The sequence below is a fragment of the Aethalodelphis obliquidens genome, unplaced genomic scaffold (assembly GCF_003676395.1).
Source record: "Aethalodelphis obliquidens isolate GAN/ISIS:26980383/991018 unplaced genomic scaffold, ASM367639v1 scaffold28, whole genome shotgun sequence".
NCBI lineage: Eukaryota > Metazoa > Chordata > Mammalia > Artiodactyla > Delphinidae > Aethalodelphis > Aethalodelphis obliquidens.
Window position 1 is genome coordinate 6,150,831 of NW_020837972.1, and position 22,097 is coordinate 6,172,927.

Genomic DNA, 22,097 nt, shown 5'->3' on the forward strand with positions numbered 1-22,097 from the left:
ACCGTGGCAACCGTGCCTAAACAGCAGCAGGAAAGAGGCGGGTCAGGTTTGAGGAGTACCTTCCGGACCAAGAGCATCCTACAGCACACAACCGCCTTCAACATCCCCCTCTTCTGCAAGGTTGTAAGGGAAGAGAGCCCTTTTCAGGGCTGACTGGAATCCTGGCCAGATGTAAGAATGGAGCATCTCACAGGCACCGGGAAACCTGTTGTCCCTGGTTTAAACAAGAACCTCTCATAATCCTCCAGGGACCTTGTTCACAAGCAGATCCCAATTCAGAAAGTCTGGGGCGGAGCCTGAAATTCGGCATTTCTACCTCCGGGCGATGCTGCTGCTGCTGGTCTCTGGACCACATTTGAATGATAGGTGGTAGGGGGTCTGTGCTAGGATGCTGCAAGCTTGGAAGGGTCGTTGTGGGGTAAGGCTCCATCTCATGAGGTGCTGGGTATGAGCCACTCAGAGACACAGAGATCAGCGGGAACACTGGCCACACACCCCGTGAGGCTGTGGACGACATGGATGTTTCATACTCAGAGGCTTTTGGGAAGTGGACTTGTCTTCTTGAGCCTCAGTCTCTCATCTGTGAAATGCAAGCTTGGGAGGCAGGGGGTTGAGCCGCCTAGCCCCTGAGTTTTCGTCGAGCTCTGACATCCCAGAACTTCAGAAATAGAAAATGCACTGAAGTCTCTGAAGCTCCATCTGTAAGATCCCTGCCTGGCCCTGGCGTTGGGCATCTGTTGTTCAGGTCTGCTCAGCACCCGTTCCCCGGTCTTCTCACTTCAGAGCCTCAGTTTCCTATGGGGAACCTCTACCTCTCTCCCTTGGTAGTGTTTAGATGGAGCTGAGCCTGCCTCCATCTCCAAGGTGAGCCCATGACCCAGGTCTGGCCAATCAGAGTGATTCAGTGGTAGGCATGCGACTCAGGCTAAGCCAACGAAATACAGCCATGAGACGTTTGCTAGAACATCTGAGGAAATGGCTTTCCCTTTCTTTCTGGCTTACTAAACTAGTAAGATAAAAGTCTGGTGCTACTGGCAGTCATCTTCACTGCTGTGTAGGGAGAGCCTGCCTAAGAGCACAAGCCAACCTAGGGGAAAGCAGAGATAAGAGACAAAGAGACTAAGTCACAGTGCCTTCTGGTGGACACCTGGATCCAGCCATGCCTGAAGCCAGGCCCTGGAGTTTTCAGTCCCTTAAGCTAACAAATCACCTTGCTTCAGCCAAACTGAACTGAGCTTCTGAGGTTTTCATTCAAAAGAAAACTGATTCACACACTCTGGCTTTGTCCCCAAGATGAAGACAAGGAATTGGAGGAAAATCCCCTCTCACACTCAGACACACAGGCAAGGACATTACTGGCTTCAATACATTCCAGAATGTCAGAGCTGGAAGAGCCACCTCATTATACAGAGGAAGAAACTGAGGCCAAGAAAGTGGACTTGACTTTCCCAAGGCGACACAATAAAGTGACCAAACCAGGACTCACACCCAGTTCAGAGTTCCTCCCTTTACCTGCCGGCAGTGAAGGCATCCAGCCACGTAACACATTCGAGGAGCCATGCAACAGCATCCCCCCAGAACACACCAAATCAAAGTGGGACCTCCCTCTTCCCGTCACACTGCCTGAAATGCCACCAGAGAAACCCATTTCTCTCTGTCTTCTGTCTTCAAGATGCATCTTTTACAAATGCATAAACCCAGGGAAGGAATTACACCTGGGCTTATTTGTAGAGGGACACAGCTAAAGAGATTGTGAATTATCATTGGGTGGCTTTACAGTGGGGAATGGGACCACGACTGGCCTTTCCATTTTCACAGAAGGATTTGCCTACAGCAGACTGAAAGCAGAGCTGACACATCTTTGGGAAGGCCATGCAGAGGGAAGAAGGAGGTAGGAGGAGCCCATGGTCAGAGGGTGCCAACTTCCCCGGTTCGCCTGAACTCAGATGGGCCAGCTAGAAACATGAGCACCACACTCTGACACAGGCTCTAGACCACACACCCCTTCCGGTAAGAGTCTGAAGGACTCAGCAAGCCCTAGTCACTCTTTCTCGGTGGTGAGAAGGGAAGAGAACATCATATTTTGCCCTTAAGAAATGGGCATTGACATCTCTTTACATTATTAGAAAAAAACGCCCAGCCAAGAAATAAGCCACCACTTTTATTTATAGTATATTTCCCAGAACTCAGAGAAATGCCGTGCTATTCTGCATAGACTTCAGACCAAAGCATAATTTATCACAATACATCATACGTTACAGTACATGAAACTCCCCCTACCTTATAAAAAACATACAAGGAATTTCTCACTCTTTACATAAATTACTTAAGAACATTCCTGTTGAACACATCATTTTGAAAGGATTTCCATTACTTGGAAGAGCTATTTCCGTCAGTGGTGATCTTTGCAGAGGCTCAGGGAACAATTAAAATGGGAAAGTGAGAAGGAACAAAGCACTCTACAGGAAACGACCCATCCCAGATCAGCCCAGAACAGAATGTGGTGTTCTAACCACAAAATAAGTCACCTCCTTATTGAATCCAGTCTTTCAAAGTGGGTGATAGAAGTAGGAGCAATATTGTCAACAACCTAAGGGCAAGGACTGTATCTAATTTTGTTCACCATTGTATCCCTGCCACATCATAGATGCTCAGTAAATGAGTTGAAGGAGGGAGGGAGGGAGTCTATACAGAATGCAAATGTAGCTGTTATCTACTGCTATGATAATGCTATGTAACAAACATCCCCAAACTTCAATGATTGAAAACAACTATTTTTATTACTGCTCACAAGTCTGCAGGTTGGCTGGCAGGTCTGGCCTCAGCTGAGCTCACCCACGTGTCTGGCAGTCAGCTGGCTGTTGGCTGTTGGCTGATGGCCTCAGCTGGAACAGCTGGGCTCTCACACGTGCCTCTCACATGCACATGCCTTTCATGTTCTGGTCTGGACACGTTTGCCGGCTAGCCCAGGCACATTCTCATGGTGACTGCAGGAGTCCATTAGAGCAAGTGGAAATAGGCAAGCACTTTTTCCAGCCTCTGCTTGCATTATGCTTGCTAACATGCCACTGGCCAAAGAAAGTCACACAGTCAAGCCCAGAGCCAGAAAAGGAGGGGAGTGAGCATTATAAAACGAACTGCATAAATACAGGTAGAACATTAATTGGGACCATTAATGCAACCAGCCTACCACAATATTGATGCCCGATTCCCACAAACGCCCACCCTCACCCCAAACCCCACCCCACATTCAATGATCTTAAGCTCATGAAAAGAGAATAGAAAACAAGACTTTACTGACCCCCTTCTCCATATGGAAAAAGTAAGACCCCACAGTCAGGCTCTTCAATTCGAGTCATGTTTAGTTAAACCAGTAGTTGTAAATCTTAATATCTACAGGGACAGGCAGGTACTAATTGCTGAGCCAGACCAGGCAGGGAATGGGATGAATCAGAGACCATCACCCTGTTTCCCCAGGGGTGGAACCTCTGTCACCCAGGCCAACAAGCCTCACAAGAATACAAGCCTGGGGCCGCAGCTCATCTGATTACTTCAAGAGAAGCTGGAACTAGGCATTTTTAAGTGAAATCCTATTTTCAAATTAGCCACTATGTTAAAAACTTTTAAGCATAATCCGGGCCCCCCCCCCAGAAAATATAGCCATGAGGCAGACCCAATTGTTAGGTCTGGGTGTACCAGCTCTGATTTCAAACATTGTATTTTGGGGATCTTTTTTTTTTTTTTTCAGTATGCGGGCCTCTCACTGCTGTGGCCTCTCCTGTTGTGGAGCACAGGCTCCGGAAGCGCAGGCTCAGCAGCCATGGCTCACGGGCCCAGCCGCTCCGCGGCATGTGGGATCTTCCCAGACCGGGGCACGAACCCGTGTGCCCTGCATCAGCAGGCGGACTCTCAACCACTGCGCCACCAAGGAAGCCCTATTTTGGGGATCTTAAGCTCAATCTTGAGTTTATTGATTTTGCTTCACCATGAGTGAAAGGTCAGATGTTTTCCAAGGAAATGAAGGCAGGAACAGTGTCTGTCTTGTTTCCCACTCAGTTCCGCAACTCTGAACAGGGCCTGGGATGTAATACTGGTCAGGAGGAGGATGGCGGGTGGGGGGAGAAATTAGCACAGAGCATCTCCTACACATTATGCAAGCATTTTACGTATGTGCTATGGACCGAATTGTGTCTACCCCACCCCCCATCAAAAAAATTCAGACTTTGAAGCCCTGTGACTATATTTGGAGATGGGGCTTTTAAGAAGGTGATTAAGTTAAATGAGGTCACAGGATGGGGCCCTGATCTGATAGGATTGGTGTCCTTATAAGAAGAGGGAGAGACACCAGATCCATCTCTCTCTCCCTCTGTCTCAATCTCTCTCCTTTACCTCCCTCCCTCCCTTCGCCCTCCCTTCCTCTCCCTCCCCCTTCTCCTGCCCTCTCCCCCCACCCTGCTCTCTGCCCCCGCTTCCGCCCCGCCCCGTGTACACAGAGGAAAGAGAACATAGCTAGAAGACGCCATCTGAAAACCAAGGAGAGCACTGTCACCAGAAACCAACCCTGTCAGCACCTTGATCTCAGATTTCCAGCCTCCAGAACTGTGAGAAAATGTATTTCTGTTGTTTAAGCACTGCCCCTGCCTGCTGCTCTGCCCCAGTCTCTGTATCTTGTCCTGGCAGCCCCGGAAAACTAATACAATACATAATCCCAGTTGATTTAAAATATAGAACAAAGGCATGAAATAGATAAACCCTCAACACAGAGAAAGGAAAACACCTGACATTTGTGTCGTATTTTACAATTTACAAAGCCCTGGGGCAAGGGGTGGGGGGGACAAGTAGTTGCCTCCGTTTCTCAGATGAGAAGATTGGGGCTCAGAGAGGCTCAGAGACTTGCCCGAGGTCACACAGTGATAAGAGAACACGAGTCAATCCAGAATTTTTTGATGTCCGGTCTTTCCAGTACATCCCGTCATCTACCTTAAACCTGGTCTGTACCAGCCTATGTTGGTGCTCTGCTTAGATCCAGTCGGATCCCTTTTTACCTTTACATTCACTCCCACCGGCCAGTCCCTGGGACTCTTCTTTGGAGCACCGCCCTCGGCTGCTGGAGGTTCTCTCCTGGCACCTGCAGGGGCCAGAACTGCCCAAGTGTTTCCCCCAGGCAGCCCTTAACTGATGACTGCCAGGTGCATGTGTATGGAAGCCCAGCTCTCTTCCTAGGCATTGGGTGACTCTAGGATGGGACTCACACGCCAGGGCTCCCCTGTGGGATCAGGCTAAGGCTTCCCTCCACGGGACTTTGCTGAAGTTGTGCCTTGTTTGGCATCCTCCCTTTCCCTTCCCTGCCTTCCTCACTCCCCTGGGACACGTAAATCGTTGTCTCCAGGTCTTCTGGAAAAACCAACCCAAGACCAAGTCCCCTTGGCTTTATTGCCATTTGGGTGAAAGACCTGGGCTTTTGCCCCAGTTTGTTTTGTTTTTGTATATAGATTCATTTGTATTATTTTTAGATTCCACATATAGGTGATATATAGTGTTTGTCCTTCTCTGTCTGACTTGCTGCGCTAAGCCGAATATTCTCTAGGTCCATCCATGTTGCTGCAAATGGCATTATTTCATTCTTTTTTATGGCTGAATAATACCATTGTATATATATACCACATCTTCTTAAGCCAATTGTCTGTTGATGAGCACTTGGGTTACTTCCATGTATCTTTTCAAATTAGAGTTTTAATTTTTTTCTGGATATATATCTAGGAGTGGAATTGCTGGATCATATGGTAGTTCTATTTTTAGTTTTTTAAGGAACCTCCATACTGTTCTCCATAGTGGCTGCACCAATTTACATTCCCACCAACAGTGTACGAGGGTTCCCTTTTCTCCACATCCTCTCCAACATATATTATTTCTTTGGAAAAATATATATTTAGGTCTTCTGCCCATTTTTTGATTGCATTGTTTGGGGTTTTTTGATATTGAACTGTTTGTATATTTTGGAAATTAACCCCTTCTTGGTTGCATTGTTTGCAAATATTTTCTCCCATTCTGTAGGTTTTGTTCATTTGGTTGATGGTTTCTTTTGCTGTGCAAAAGCCTTTAAGTTTGATTAGGTTACATTTGTTTATTTTTGCTTTTTTTTCTTTTGCCTTGAGAAACTGATCTAAGAAAATATTGCTATGATTTATGTCAAAGAACGTTTTGCCTCTGTTCTTTTCTAGTTTTATGGTGTCATCTTAGATTTAGGTCTTTAAACCATTTTGAGTTTATTTTTGTGTATGGTGTGAGGGAATGTTCTAATTTCATTGTTTTACATGTAGCTGTCCACCTTTCCCAACACCACTTGTTGAAAAGACTGTCTTTTCTCCATTGCATATTCTTGCCTCCTTTGTTGAAGATAGGTGTGTGGGTTTATTTCTGGGCTCTCTGTTTGGTTCCATTGATCTATGTGTCTGATTTTGTGCCAGTACCATGCTGTTTTAATTACTGTAGCTTTGTAGTATAGTTCAAAGCCCAAAAGGGTTATACCTCCAGCCTTGTTCTTTTGTCTCAGGATTACTTTGGCAATTCTGGGTCTTTTGTGGTTCCATATAAAGGGAGGACTTCTTAAGCATGATATAAAATCCAGATATACAAAGAAAAACCCTGACATATTTGACCACATCAAAATTTAAACCTCTATGTAGCAAAATAAAATAAATAAATAAATGAAACTGCAAAATAACCAACAGAAAAAGTATCTGCAACATACATGACAAAAAAAGCATTAAAAAAAAAAAAAGTCCTTCAATCCATATGAAAAATTGTAGAAACCTAACCGCCCCAAATTGAGGTAAGGGCATACAAGTGCAATTTCAGAAGTATACAAATGGCTTCTAAACTAATGATCAAAGATCCATAAGTTAAAACAGTGAAGTGCTAGCTTCCCCTTGTTCACTTGTCAAAAATTCTAAAGGTTAATAATATTCAACATCAGGGAAGCTATGGAGTGCAAATTGCTTAGCAGCTTTGAAGGACAACTTGGTGATAGTGATCAAACCGGTAAATGGGCAAACCCTTCAACCCAGGCATTACACCACAGAAAATTTATTCCCCAGAACTGTTTTCACAACCAAAGACTCTTAGGTACAAAGACTCTTAGGTACAAGACTCCACACATCACAACCCCACCACTGCAGCACTGTTCATTAGAGTTGTGATGGTTACTTTTTTAATATAAATTTATTTATTTATTTATTTTTGGCTGCGTTGGGTCTTCATTGCTGCGTGCAGGCTTTCTCTAGTTGTGGAGAGCAGGGGCTACTCTTCGTTGCAGTGAGTGGGCTTCTCATTGTGGTGGCTTCTCTTGTTGCAGAGCACGGACTCTAGGCATGCGGGCTTCAGTAGATGTGGCTCGCAGGCTCTAGAGCACAGGCACACGGGCTTAGTTGCTCTGTGGCATGTGGGATCTTCCCGGACCACGGCTCGAACCCATGTCCCCTGCATTGGCAGGCGGATTCTTAACCACTGCGCCACCAGGGAAGCCCTGATGGTTAATTTCATGTGTCAAATTGGCCACGGGGTGCCCAGATTAAACATCATTTCTGGGTGTGTCTGTGAGGGTGTTTCCAGGTGACATGAGCTTTGGGATCGGTGGGCTCAGTAGAGCAGATTGCCCTCCCTGGTGTGGGTGGGCATCATCCAGTCAGTTGAGAGACAAAAGGCAGAGAAAGGGGGACTTGTCCCTTTTTTCCTGCCTTGCTGAGGGAGCTGGGACATCTCATCTCATTTCCTCCTGCCTCGGGCTGGGATTTATACCATAGGCTCCCCTGGTTCTAAGGCTGGATTACACGACCAGCTTGCCTGGGACTCTAGCTTATAGCTGGCAGATGGTGGGACTTCTCATCCTTCATAACTGGGTGAGCCAATTCTTCATAATAGATTATAGATAATGAGATAGATGATTGATGGAGAGATAGATAGATGATTGATAGAGAGATAGAAAGATAGATAAAGGATAGATGATAGGAAGAAAGAAAGGAAGGAAGGAAGAAAGACAGGTAGACAGACAGATAGATGATTTACAGATGACATAGATATGAAAGAGAGACAGCGCTCCTACTAGTTCTGGTTGGTTCTATTTCTCTGAAGAACCCTAATGCAATAGTGAAAACTGGAAACAGTTTCACCAGAAGCAGTGTCTTTTGCACATGTGGTTGATTTAGGAACACGATCTCAGGGAGCAGGGGTGAGAAGCGATGCAGTGAACGGGGAAGGAGGAAAAGTCGACACAGGCTGCAGTATCAAGCTGGCCACTCCCACCTGTGATGAGGGGCTCACCCCCACACACACACCTCTACCTGACCAACTCTTTTCCCTGCTCTCTACCTGGCTCACTCTTTCCTTTTCCTCCTTTAAGGACCAGCATAAATGTCCCCTCGTCCTAGAAGCCCACCCCTCCCCCAGTCATCTGACATAAAGCCCATCACTGCACTGTATTCTCTCTCATAGCACCTGGTTTGTAGTAATCACAGGACACCCTCTGAGTTTACTTATTACTGTCTGTTAGTCTCACTAGGACAGATCCACATCCTGTTCACCACCATATACACAGCCCTGGACTGGTACATATTAGACACCGAAGATCTGTCAAATGAATAAATCAGTGAGGTCATAGTTCAGAGGTCATCAGTGGTGGGCTTTCAGCGCCCCCTGGAGGCTGCCTTGGGCGGGTTCCCTAGAGCAGCTCCTAAGATAAGAATTTGTGCAAAAGTGGCGTGCTAAGAATTTGTGTAAAGGTGATGTATTAGGGAATGTTCCCATGACAAACCAGTAGGCAAAGTCACATGGAAGGTAGCCTTCACTCAATCCCTCAGGGAGCTCTGGGGACATTGCAGGTCACATCTTAGAGTTGACCAGGTCAGAGGCGAGGGAGCTGAAGTAGTTATCCCCCCTCCCACACATCTCTGTCATTGATTAAGGGCTGCGCACAGGGTAGGAACATAAATTCAAGCAAAACGGATTCTGGCAGTCTGAGGGCAGTGTGCTGGCAAAGGGACACAGGTGCTGGTTGTTGGAGAGAGAGCACTGGAAGGCAGTGTGCCTAAAAACGGTAAAGGGATCCAGGGATGCTAGCAGGGCACTGATTACGATTGCTGCAGAGGCATTAGGAAATGGGCAGAGTGTTTTGGGGTTGGCAGTGATCGGGAGGTTGCTGTTAGCATATGATACCCAAGGACCAGGGATGCTAAAGACTGTACAGTACCCCACCCAACCCCACACAATGAAATATCGTCCCACCCCAAATGTCACCCCCATAATGAACATTTATCTGCTTCCAATCTCTCATTTGACAGATGAAGAAATTGAAGCCCAGAGAGGGAAAGTGACTTGCCTAAGGCAGCACAGCCAAAAAAGACACAAAGCTGGGGGCCAGAATGCTGGTCGCTTCACAGTAGCCCTTGATTCTTAATTCCTCCTGAAACCTAAAAGAGAACATTCTAAGCTTCAAGTGCAAAATCCCTTCTGGAATTCTAGAGGGGGCAGCCAATTCCATGTCCTGGCTGAGTGAAGTGAGGAGAAATCAGACTTGAAGACCTCGGAAGCTAGTGCCCAAAGCAGATGTACAAACACAGATAAGGGAGACAGTTTTCACCAGACAAATTCACACCCTGCTCAGTTTAGACATTAAAACGAACTAACTTAATTTCATGCCACATGCAAATCCTTACCAGCTGTTGGCTCTGTAATCACAGGAGATTAAAGTAATAACTAAACAAGAACAAAAACGCAGCAAATACAGGCTCTGGGCAAGTCCTTTGACAGCGGGTTTTATGTTCCTGGAAACTAAGCAAGTACAGAGCATTTATGGCGGACATCTGGAAGTAGCTATGTGGCCAGACGCCTGCCATCTCCTTCACAGAGCTGCCTGCAACGATAATAAATAATGGCTAAGGACTGATGTGGCCGTCGTGTACCCTGAGCCCTCATGGACCGTGAACATTTCCATCCAGATGCCACGGCTTCTTTCCCATTGTCAAGGTTCAGCTCAGTCCAGCCATCTGACCAAGTACTCAGAAGGAGCCAAAAGGTGTCTCAGGCTCAGTGAGTTTGAGTCCCACCCCCTCCCTCCCGCCCCGGAACCAAAGGGGCAGGAAGATGGCTGGTGGGTGGGACAGGGCGGGTGGTCTTCCAACCTGAGGACCCCAGTTCTTCTGACTGTCCAAGCTAATAATCATAAAAGCCAACATTACCAAATGCTCACCGTGGGCCAAAAGCCAAGCACGCCTTCTGTGCATTATCTCAATGTTTCCCAAAGTGTGGAGGATAATTTAAAGTCATTGGTTCATTTATTCACTCAACGAACATTTGTTAAGCACCTGTTATGTGCCAGGCACTGCGCTGGAGCGCTGTCTGCAAGTGAAATACACAAAAAAATTCGGCCTTGTTTAAGAAGTTTAATTTCTGGTGGGACAGACACTTTTTAAATACAGTTACAACGTGTGTTAGGAAAAAACACTTCGCACCCGTGATGTCACCAACATCATTGCCTTAAGATGAAGCTCTGTGTTTAAAAGTTGATTTCAAGAAAAATGTTAAGTAAATAATAAAACAGTTGATTCACAGGTGGGCTAAAAGCGTGATGGGGTTTCTTTTCCCATACAATCCTGATAGAGGTTTTATTGTTAGTCCCACTTTGCAGCTGGAGAAACTGAGGCTCGGGCAGGTGGAGTAATTCGCCTGAGGTCACATAGCTGGGATATGGTGGAGTCCACATTTGAACCCAGGTCAGTCTTCAGAGCCAGTGTTTTAACCTCCAGGCTGAACCAAGGCGATCCATCAGGTGGCCCGTGTCACTCTAACGCTCAGCTCCCTGCTGTCAGCTACCAAAAATCCCTTCGCACGTGGTTTATATCTCATGAAGGAACGGGAAGGGCCAGGGTTGGGGGCATCGGGAGAATCTGCTCCCTTCCATCCAGCCGCAACCCCGGGGGCTAGTTTGGCAGCTGCATCTCCAGACAATGAATTGTTCTTGAAGAGAATGGAGACACCTTTGTTGGAGAAACTATGGAGAACCTTAAGGAAGCAAAGAATAAAAACTCTGAAAGAAGCCAGTCACAAAAGACCACATATTGTGTGATTCCGTTTCTAGGAAATGTCCAGAATAGAGAAATTTATACAGACAGAAAATAGATCACCAGGGGCTGAGGGAGGATGGTGTGGGGAAATGGGAGTGACTGATAACAGGGATGGGTTTCTTTGATGGGGGGCCATGAAAACTTCTAAACTTGATTGTGAGGATGGTTTTACAACCCTAAATATACTAAAAACTAGGGAATTGTCTACCTTTAAATTGGTGAATTGTCTGCTCTGCGAATTACATCTCAGAAAAGCTTTTTTTTTTTCCTTTTTTAAGTTGCTTTGGCTCTAAACTTATGCATCCAATTCCTCCAAAACCTCCACCATCTCCCTGATTAGGGCTGCACTTATTTCACAATAATTTTTAAAGAACATGTCCTCAATACCTGAATGAGACCCTTTGATGTCCCTCCAAAGCCCTCCTAGGAATTCTTATCTATTTGAAGGAGAGGACTGCATTATTAAAATCTTGGCTTGCCTACCAAGGCACCCATATCAATTTCCATGTCTCCACGTTACTATGGCAACAGGAAGTTTTCAGGAGAGCTTTAGGGGTGTGTCCAAAGGGACGGTGATCTGCACCCAGGCGATCTGCAGCCTTCTACCCAGCATCTCCCAGGTGCTGGCTGCCTCGCTGACAGATGCTGCAGGAAGGGCAGCTGGAATCAGGTGAAGCAGGGAAATCTGGGGATGCAGGCAGTGGCACCTCAGGGTCCACACTCCATGCTGGCCTAGTGCACCCTGAGTCACCATCACCAAGCGGGGAGAGGAGAGGGTGTTGGTCACATCTTTTAGAAGCTGTGGTCTAAAGCAGCATCTTGAGTACCGGAGCCGGTCTCCATGTCAACACAACCATATTTTTAGGCAGGGGTAGGCAGCAACTCTGGCCAATGAGAGTAACATGGCCGGAAAGCTCTCATTCAACAACAGCTGGGGGAAAGGCAGTTGGTAACTGGGAGCCCCCTGTTCTCACAGGTGGAGAAGGTCACACATGCAGAAGCCCAGGGGACCTGAAGTCCAGGCTGTCGGGCTGTTGGGCAGACCTCTTGGGACTGAGTAGGGGCAGGGGCAGTGGGAGTAGGGTTGGCAGCCTCCAAGATGACCCCCAGTGATCTTCACCTCTTGGTGAACCTTAGGTAGTCCCCTCCCACATTGCACCAAGCTTGGTCTGTGTTGTGACCCAGAGAGCTAGGCAGAAGTGACAGTGTGTGACTTCCAGAGCTAGGTCATAAAAGACATCATGTTCTTCAACCCCAAACTTTGAGAGGACGTGGCCACCATATTGTGAGGAGGCTCAAGCAGCCCTGTGGAGAAACATACACGGAGAGGAACTAGAGGCCCTGGCCACTGGCCAGCACCAGCTTCCCAGCCCCATGAGTGAGCCACCTTGGAAGCAGATTCTCAGCCCAGTTAAGGCTTCAGCTGACTGCAGACCCAGAGTGGACATTGTGACTGCAATCTCAAGAGACACCCTGAGTCAGAGCTATCCAGCAGAGCTGCTCCCAGATTCTTGATACACAAACTATGTAAAAAATAATAAATGTTCATCGTTGTCTTAAGCTGCTAAGTTTGGGGACTGTTTGTTACACAGCAATGGATAACATACAGAATGGATCCAGATGCCCCTAGGATAGCCAGAAATTGAGAAGAAAAGATGGCTTTTTAAGATAGTTCCCTCCTTGCTCCTCATTCCCTTTCCAAAAGTACTTTTACATAAGAAAGGGATGTACTGGGACTTCCCTGGTCATCCAGTGGTAAAGAATCCACCTTCCAACGCTGGGGACACGGGTTCCATCCCTGGTCAGGGAACTAAGATCCCACACGCCCCTAGGCAACCAAGCCTGCACACCGTAACTACTGAGCTCGCGCGCCTCAAATAGAGAGAGCCTGCGTGCCGCACACTACAGAGCCCACTCGCCCTGGAACCTGTGTGCCACAACTAGAGAAGAGAAAACCCACAGGCCACAACTACAGAGAAGCCCATGCACCACAATGAAAGATCTCGCATGCCTCAGTGAAGATCCCACGTGCCACAACTAAGACCTGACGCAGCCAAAAAAAAAAAAAAAGTGATCTACTGGTGGATAAGGAATCTAGAGTTTTGGATTTGTGTCCCGGCTCAGTCCTTCCCCTCTATCAGCTTCAGTTTGCCCACCCGTAAAATTGAGGAGCTAAAGTGTAACTTGTCAGTTCTGCAATTACAGGGTCTCAAAGTGGTTAAAATCTGAGTTCTGAGTCAGGAGGACTGCTTGTGAACCTTGGCTCTGCCACATGCTTGCTGTGTGACTTCAGGCTAATTCCCTAACTTCTCTGAGCCTCAGTTTCACCTTCTATAAAGTGGGTTTAAGGATATCTACTTCATGGCATCGTTACAAAAATCCAATAAAATAATACATATAAACTACTTAGCACATGGTAAGTGCTTAATGAATGGTAGTTATCACTACCAATAATGAGATAGTGTGACAGCTACAATTATTTCCACTTACAGTTAAGATTCAGAGAGTTTGAGTGGTTGCTTCTGGGTGGGGGTGAGGGCAGTAGGGTACAGGGATTGATAGACTTGAGGGAACTTTGGAGGTTCCAGTACTCTTCTGTATCTCCTAAGGAGTTTGCATTACATAAGCATCTACAATTGTCAAAATCATCAATGGTAGACCTAAGATTTGTACATTTTATTGTACTTTTTTGTAAGTAAACAAATACTGAGTTCTAGATAATAATAAAAATGCTGAAGTATTAGGGGAATTTGGGAGGACTTTATTGGTCTGGAGCAGGCCAAGGTAGGGGGTGTATTTTTAAAAGTTCCCCAGATGGGGACTTCCCTGGTGGTGCAGTGGTTAAGAATCCGCCTGCCAATACAGGGGACACGGGTTCGAGCCCTGGTCCAGGAAGATCCCACATGCCGCGGAGCAACTAAGCCCGTGCGCCACAACTACTGAGCCTGCGCTCTAGAGCCTGTGAGCCACAACTACTGAAGCCCGTGCGCCTAGAGCCCGTGCTCCGCAGTAAGAGAAGCCACTGCACTGCAACAAAGAGTAGCCCCCACTCGCCGCAACCAGAGAAAGCCCGCGTGCAGCAACGAAGACCCAACGCAGCCAAAAATAAAAATAAATAATAAATTTATTAAAAGAAAAAAGTTGCCCAGGTGATTCTTTGAGAAACGCTGCGCGAAAGAAACTTCCACACATGTGCCCCAAAAATCATACAAGAATTTCACTACAGTGCTGTTTGTAATAGGGAAAGGTTAGACGCAATCCAAATGCCCATCAACAGGTAAATGGGAAATTGCTATATATTATTTAGGAATACATACATATGAATAAAAGCAAGAGGCCATGCATGGGTATAATAAGCTTTAATTCAAGCTAGTGGTTACCCCTGGGAGGGGAATGCCATGGGGCTTTGATGGGGGAGGGGATGCCATGGGGCTTTGCAGGGTGCATTGCTAATACGATATGGTATTTCTTAAACTGGGTGGCAGGCACACAGGTGCTTGTATTATCCATGCCTTCTGGGTGTCTGAAATATTTCTTAATTTAAATATAGATGTGCAGAGAAAATTGTCTTGCATATTCGTGCATGGAGTTTTTTTGTTCTTGTTTTTTTGGGCCAGGCCACGCAGCTTGTGTGATCTCAGTTCTCCGGCCAGGGATTGAAGCCACACCACAGCAGTGAAAGCCCGGAATCCTAACCACTAGGCGACCAGAGGACTCCCTGTGCATGGTATTTTTTTTCTTGTTGTTGTTTATTTGTGCCTTCAGTTACCTCTATAATAATCCCATCTTGCTTTTCAGAAATAAAGTCATTGGTTAGTTAGTAAGAAAAACAGGTTTTAATTTTTTGGAATTAAGATGTATGGCTTCCCCAAATGACTCGCTCTGAGAACACCACTTCTTTGCATGTCTGAGATCCATTCGATGGTGAAAATCAATTCAACACCGAATGACACGAGAAACATCCTAAATCCAGAGCATGAGCCATCAGCCCAGGGCCACCTCCACGGGTCTCCCAATCCCTGTCTCTCGGGGGTGATGCCTCAGAAACTGGGCCTGACCTTATGCTGAGTATGTATAAGAAGAAGAATTGATCAGTAGTCAGGGAGGAGGGCTGCTGGGGCCTCTTTTTTGACAGCAGCATTAGGTTGGAAGAAGGGGGAAAAAAATCCAGGCAAAGGAATAAGAGGAACCTGCAAGGGAGGAGAGAGAACCAGTGTAGGTGTATTTTCTTTTAAATGAAGGTGAGTCATTTGGAATTCGACTCTGCCAGGAGGAAGCACTTGACTGCTGTTTCTTAAAGACGCAGAAGGTGTTTGGTTTTGTTTGGTTTTAAAGACGCAGAAGGTGTTTGGTTTTGTTTGGTTTTGTTTTGCATAATGGACACATTTCCCAGGCGGCCACTTTCCAGGTTCTTTGTCAAGTGTCAAGGTAAGCTTTTAGAAAACTCCTCCATGGACCACGGGGAGGCAATTTCCACCCAATACAGAATGCTTAGGATGGACAAAGCCCACTTTTCAGTATTGCTTCAGGGACCATATTTTGTGCACAGCTGAATGTAGACAAAATAGAGAAAGAAAAATTGAGTGGATCTCCTGACAGGGGGATTGAATGGAGGAAGTGATTACAGGTGAAGTACTGCCCCCTGATGTCCACAGACAGTAGTGCAGCCATTTGCTGAGATGCTCTTTTGTGGTATTTCTTCCTGTGTTCCCTACCACCATCTCCTGCAAGTTTGAAAAGCCTGCAACAGGGATTACAATCTGGCAGCCCGCTTTAGCCAGTGGGCAGACAGGCCAACTGTTTAAAAAATAAAGACATTTTGCTTTAAAATCTAGGCCTGACACTTCTTTGGAAAAACTGGAAAATCTGTCAGCTTTTGGGCTGCACCCCAGCATGGTAAATGTAGGCTAGAGCTGAGAAGCTGCTGCCCACTTTGGACAAGTGTTCTCACATTCTCCACACTCCCCACCTCTCCCTAGTGTCTCACTTCCAGGCAGTATTTCTCATTATCAGCTCTCATATAGCTTCTAGGTTTGCTACCATGGTCTAAGCTCATTCAAGAGTTTACACTTGGCGTTCCAAGGAATGGAGAGAGGATGGTGCCTTTAAAAGCAGGTGATTACATCACCTTATGACTGGGAGGGGACGGAGGTCTACAAGCTCCATGACAGCCCACTCAGCGACGGTAAGTGCCCCGCTCAAGGTTATCCAGCCAGTAAGTGGAGGACCCTGCATTTGAACACACACGTCTGTCTGACCCCAGAGCCTCGCTGCTTTCCACTCCATCAGCTGTCCCCCATAATTAGCTGGCAGAGAAGGCCCTCCTCTGGGGAAGGTGTTTACAAGGACATCACTGCTTGTGCCATCCGAAGTGAAATTCGGGGCATTCCAAGATAACAATGTTCATGGCCTTTGTTCAAAAGATAGAAACAAGAAGCCCCAGAAATAACCACCCTCCTGACTGTGTATCTTAAAAACTCCATGGTTTGTCCCGCTTTGGTTATTTCTTGTTCAAGCCAACAAAATTTCTCAGCATCTGCTAAGTGCTGTGCTCCATGCCAAGGGCTGGGAGTTGGGGGAAGTGGAGGCCAGTTAGCACATATAAACAGGGAGCCCAGAGGGCAAGGGCCAGAGCTGTTGGGTCCCTCACCTTGCAGTGTGCCCCCTTCGTGACAGTAACCTCTGGCCTGGGCCTGGATGCTTCCCTTTGAGCTCTGGGTCAGTGGCTTCCCTAAACTGGAATCAGATTGAGACCCAGAAGAGGACAATGGGGTCTCTCCCCAGTGGTTGGAGTGACCTAGCTGCTTTGACAGTTTCTTCTGCAGATAACAAAGCAACGATGACTTGGTGTCTTTTCTGGAAATAATTGCAAGAGCAGATACTTATCAAGTGTTTGTGCCAGATGTCCTCACACAAAACCCTATGAGGAGGTGCTGTCAACACACCACCCCCGTCTTACAGAAAAGCAAAGGGGAGATGAGCGAGGTCAAGTCACCTGCTGAATGTAACTCAGCAAGTAGCGGAGCTGGGATTTGAACCCAGGACTATGTGGCTCCATCGGTGACACCCACAACCACTGCCCAGTACTGGCGCCCCAGGGGGACTGTATATCACGGAGGAAGGAGGTCAAATCTTGAAGTGTCAGGCCTCCTGCAAATCCCAAACTTGAGGGCAAAAGCGAGGAAGCCTGTTTGTCCCCATTTTGCAGGTGGAGGAACTGAGGCTTGGAGTCACTTGCCCAAGGTCACACAGAGCAGAGGTGACAGAGTCTGAATTTGAGCCCAGGTCTCCCTGACTCCAGAATCTGTACTGCTAACATCTGAATGCTTAGTATTTCTGGGCGTGTCCTGAATGTTTAATTTCAATATTTGTGAATTAAGATAAGGTTTTTCAGCTCTCTGCTTCCAGGAAAAATCCTCTGTCTCTCTAGGAAGCAAGAGAAACAGCCAGGCTCTTCTCGAGAGGGTGCAAAGTAAAAAGTCAGGAGGAAAAGAGAGAAGCTGAGACACGGGGGAAGAGGGCAGCCCTGGTAGCACAGAGAGGAGGCTGGGAACGCCAGGCTGTGAAGTCAGACTACAGGCTGGACAGGTGTAAGCCATCAGCACCCTCGTTTGACGCCAAGGGAAACTGAGGCCCAGGGGAGCAGCCCCAGGTGAAGCTGTGGGTTAAATCCACTCCACATGCCTCCACTAATGGAGATCGTTGGAAGACTTGTGTGTCCTCCAAGCAGCACGGAGCCTAAATAATACGTTTGCCCGAGTTGTTTTCTAGGAACTTGGAGTCAGCTGTGTGTAGTTCGAGCTGAGCCGGTTAAGACTGGATGGGACCACCCACCCTTCAACTGGGATGGGTGAGGGCCCCTTTGAACTTGCCGAGGCCTGTAGCTGAGTTACAACTGCGTAGAATTATCACAGCTATTTCCGATCACCTTTCCCCACGCTCCCCACACCTGGAGCCGCCCTGCTGCTTTGCTATTCATCCCGTAAACACCCTGAGCCCCTTGCTTTGGAGGAGGCAGATTGGAGATTTGTTCTCTCACCTCCTTTCTTGACTGCCTTGCAAGAAATCGTCGAACCCAAGTTCGTGTGCCCAATGCACGGTGAGGCCAGCCAAGCCAGAACGTCGGAGGTTGGAGCAGAGGAAGGTTTACTGCAGAGCCGAGCAAGGAGAATGGGCGGCTCATGCTGAAAACATCCCAACTCCTGTTGGTTTTCAGGGAAGAGTTTTTAAAGGAAACCTTTGTGGGGAGGCCTGCAGGGTGCACGACTTTCTTCTGATGGGTGCACAGCGAGGTGGTCCAGGGACCCTGTGCTCAGTGTGAAGCCCCATCCTCCGCCGGGTGGGGGCCAAGTTCCTGTAGAAGAACCAGAGGTATGCATCCGGTTATGTGTATCCCTTGAGGAGGAACTAGGACTCTGTTCATCGCACTATCGTTTCTTGACTGAGCCTCCTTTGTTTCTGCATTCCCTTCTTCCTCTAATTAGGGAACGTCTAGGAGGCTGAAACCTTTTTCCTACACATAAGAAATGAGGGACACGGAAAGGCTTCTGCACCCGGGAGGGCTCTCTTTGCTGCACATCTCGGCATCTCAGCGTTTTGGCTTTTGTGTGTCAGGCAAGAACCTGGTTTGGGAGCAGATTTGGGGGACCATCCAGGAGGTGAGTCCAAACACACCTATTACCTGTGACTCGTCAGCCCCTCACTGGTGCTGGGAGCCTGTGGACGCGTCCCAGCAGCTCCCAGTCTGATCGTGTCAGGGACCCTCCCCTGGATCTCCCCAGCGAGGTGCTTATTTTTGTTTTGCAACAAAGAGATGGTCTGGGGGCTTGGGAGTTTGGAAGACATCTTTGGGGTGATTAATCTCGTTAAAGAAACACACCTGTGCATGGATCGTCTTTGCAGTGATCACCCAGTCATGGGCTGGAGGCCCACCTGGTAGGAGTTTGGAGCCGACATAAAAGACTCACAGCTACCAGGTACTCCATGCCTGGGGGGAAGGCCTGGGGCTCTGGGTTTTGGTCTTGTTTGTTCTGGTCTGGTCTTATCTATGTCCGTCTGTCTGATGGCCCTGTTAAAGGTGGGCTATTGGGGCCTGAGCTTCTTGGTGCCTGTAGCAAGGACCCTTAGAAGGATTTCGTTGCTGTAACCACCTGGAAGCAAAGCCCCTCCAAAATGAGAAATGTTAACTCAAGTCCCCTGTGCAGCCCTCTGGCTGCATTCTCCCAAATTGGGAGACTTTGAGTAATGGATCCACGGAAGAGAAAAAAAATGGTTTGTTTTGTTTGTTTAGTGACACTGCACGGCCACAATATCCTTTAGACTCCGGAGCAAAATGGTCTGAAAAAGAATCCTTAAATTACAATTCTACAACTAGATTTAGTGTGTAAATGGGAAGAAGAACGGGATGAGCTGCATTACATACAGTCTCTGATGTTGTATCAGAATAAACCTATGCAGAGGAGATACAGGGTTATGGTCCAACAGGAAGGGGAGACAGAGAAACCGCTTCTGCTCGATTCAAAGGCAGGGAGGACCACTTGCTGTGAAGTCAGTCAGACACTGCAACGGCTCCTTCTCTATCCCCAGACGATGGTGTTCCTGCTTTTTCATTGCCAGAGTCTGAGCCACAGCCTCAGTCTCGAGTTCCGCCCCCTGGTCTCCAAGAGTCAACAGATAGGAATGGTCTCCCCCTCCCGTACCTGCCAGGGAGCTACCCCAGCTCGGGTGGGGCAATCTCCCTTAAGCTGAGTCCCCACTGGGGGTGTGAATGCTGAGCCTGGGTAGCCTGTGAGATGGACATGGGTCCACTATCCCTTTTCAACTTCAGATTTAGTTAATTGGGAGAACCATATGCCAGCTTACAGAGACGGCCCAAAGAGAATGGGAGATCTTTCACCGATCTTTGCAACCCCCAACCCAACCTGGGCAGATGTTCAAAATTCCCTGTGGTTAGGTCCAGTGGTTAGGGCGCTCCGCGCTCCCACTGCAGAGGGCACAGGTCCCATCCCTGGTCGGGGAGCTAGGACCCCACGTGCCACGCAGCATGGCCCCCCCCCCCAGACAAAAGGTTCAGGCAAAGTTTATGAAGTACCCTCCTCACTTCAGAAGGACATAGAATGGTGCTGGATAAAGCCACGGGAGAGGCAGATCAGCTGCACACGGAAATCGCTGGTAACCCAGTATGAGCCACGGCGAGTGTACCAACAGCGGACCCCAATTGGGAGGTGAATGCTGGGGATGGGCTAGAACTTGAACGGCATGGAGACTGCATTCTTGGAGGGTTGCCAAGAGGGGCGCCAAGCCAAAGAAGCCTCAGTGAAGTACAGGAGGTAAAAAGGAAACCGAATGAGGATCTTCCAGAATTTCTAGACTGTATCTTTAAAGCCTACAGGCATTATACAGGTATAGACCCTGAGGCTCCACCGAATTTAAAGATGGCTAATATAACTCTTATTGGTCAGAGCACCCCTGCTATACAGAGGAAATGACAAAAGGTGGAAGGGGCTTTAGGGATGCCTATGTCTCATCTTGTTTAAATTGCCTTCAGAATTTTTCATGGAAGGGACCAGTTCAGGAGAAAAGGGAACGACGGAGAATAAAACTGGCCACTCCACTGGTGACTGCCTTGACACAGGGAAGAGCCGGACCAAATGGATGACCCCCCACGAGGGACTCAGCAAAAGGTAAGAGGCCCCAAGCTCCCACTTGAATGGTGCATCCGATAGTGGGACCCCACCAGCGTGCATATTGTAAACAGGAGGGACCCTGGAAAAGCGTCCCATCCTCAGTAAGACTTAAAGGTAAACAGTTGGTGTGCCAGGTGATCAAGAATGACAGGTTGATTGACATCTATACACTAATATGTATAAAATGGATAACTAATAAGAACCTGCTGTATAAAAAAATAAAATTTAAAAAAAAAATGACAGAGGTTCTTCTAAATCCCATCGAGTCCATCAGTATCTCGCATGTGGAGCCCCGGATGACTGTGCCTGTGTGGGGAATCAGCCTTTGGATTTTCCGATTGATACGGGGACCACTTACTTTGTCTTAAACACCTGGCCTTCCAAACTTTCTTCTGAGACTGTTAGTGACTGGGGTGATGGGAGAAACCTTGAAAAAGCCCCTTCTCCAGTCACTAGACCGTCAGATGGGGAAACCCGTCTGAAGCACGGCTTTCTACGCATGCCTGAATGCCCCATTCCCCTTCTGGGACAAGACTCACTAAATGCCAGGGTTACCTTTGCATCTGGGCAAATAGACATTCATGTAGCCCCTGAGCAGGCTCGCCCACTGCAGACTCTAGTGTTCCAACCCCAAAAGACAGCCTGTGACCATTCCGGAAGAGATACTGCAGAAGGGGAGCCAGGAGGTGAGAGGGGATGGGGGTCCTGGGAAGAGAGCAGAGACTGCTACGCCTAAGACATTCACCCAGTGATCCCTAACCCGTACACCCTGCTCACTACTTTGTCTGGAGGCTTTTGTTCGTTTCCCATATTGGAGTCGAAGGATGGCTTTTTTTTTTTCTTTTTGCATACCCTTGGGTTCTGACTCCCAAGAGTTGTTTGTTTGCAGATGGGAAGGTCTAGATACAAGAGTTAAAAAACAGTACTCCTGGACACTGCTTCCTGGGGGGCGGGGGGATGGTTTAAAAATTCCCCCACTGTTAGACCTTCGCGGTCTCCTAGGAGTTTCGACTCGCCCAGGAAACAACAAGAGTCGGAAGCCGATGCAAAACGCAAGAGGTTTATTGAAGGCCGGTGCACCGGGGTTCCTTGGTCCTCACGCAGGAGGTCGAAGAAGGAACCCTTTTGGGCGCGAATATGTCAGTTTTATAGGTTCCCACTTCCCCGTATGTAAATTATGGATTTGGTTGTGTTCTCCTGCTGATTGGTCCCGGCTTAGGCTTGGACCAGAGAGGGAACTTGTCCCTAGCTGCCTGATTGGTCTTTGACAGACACCTTTTTTACATTTTGTTAT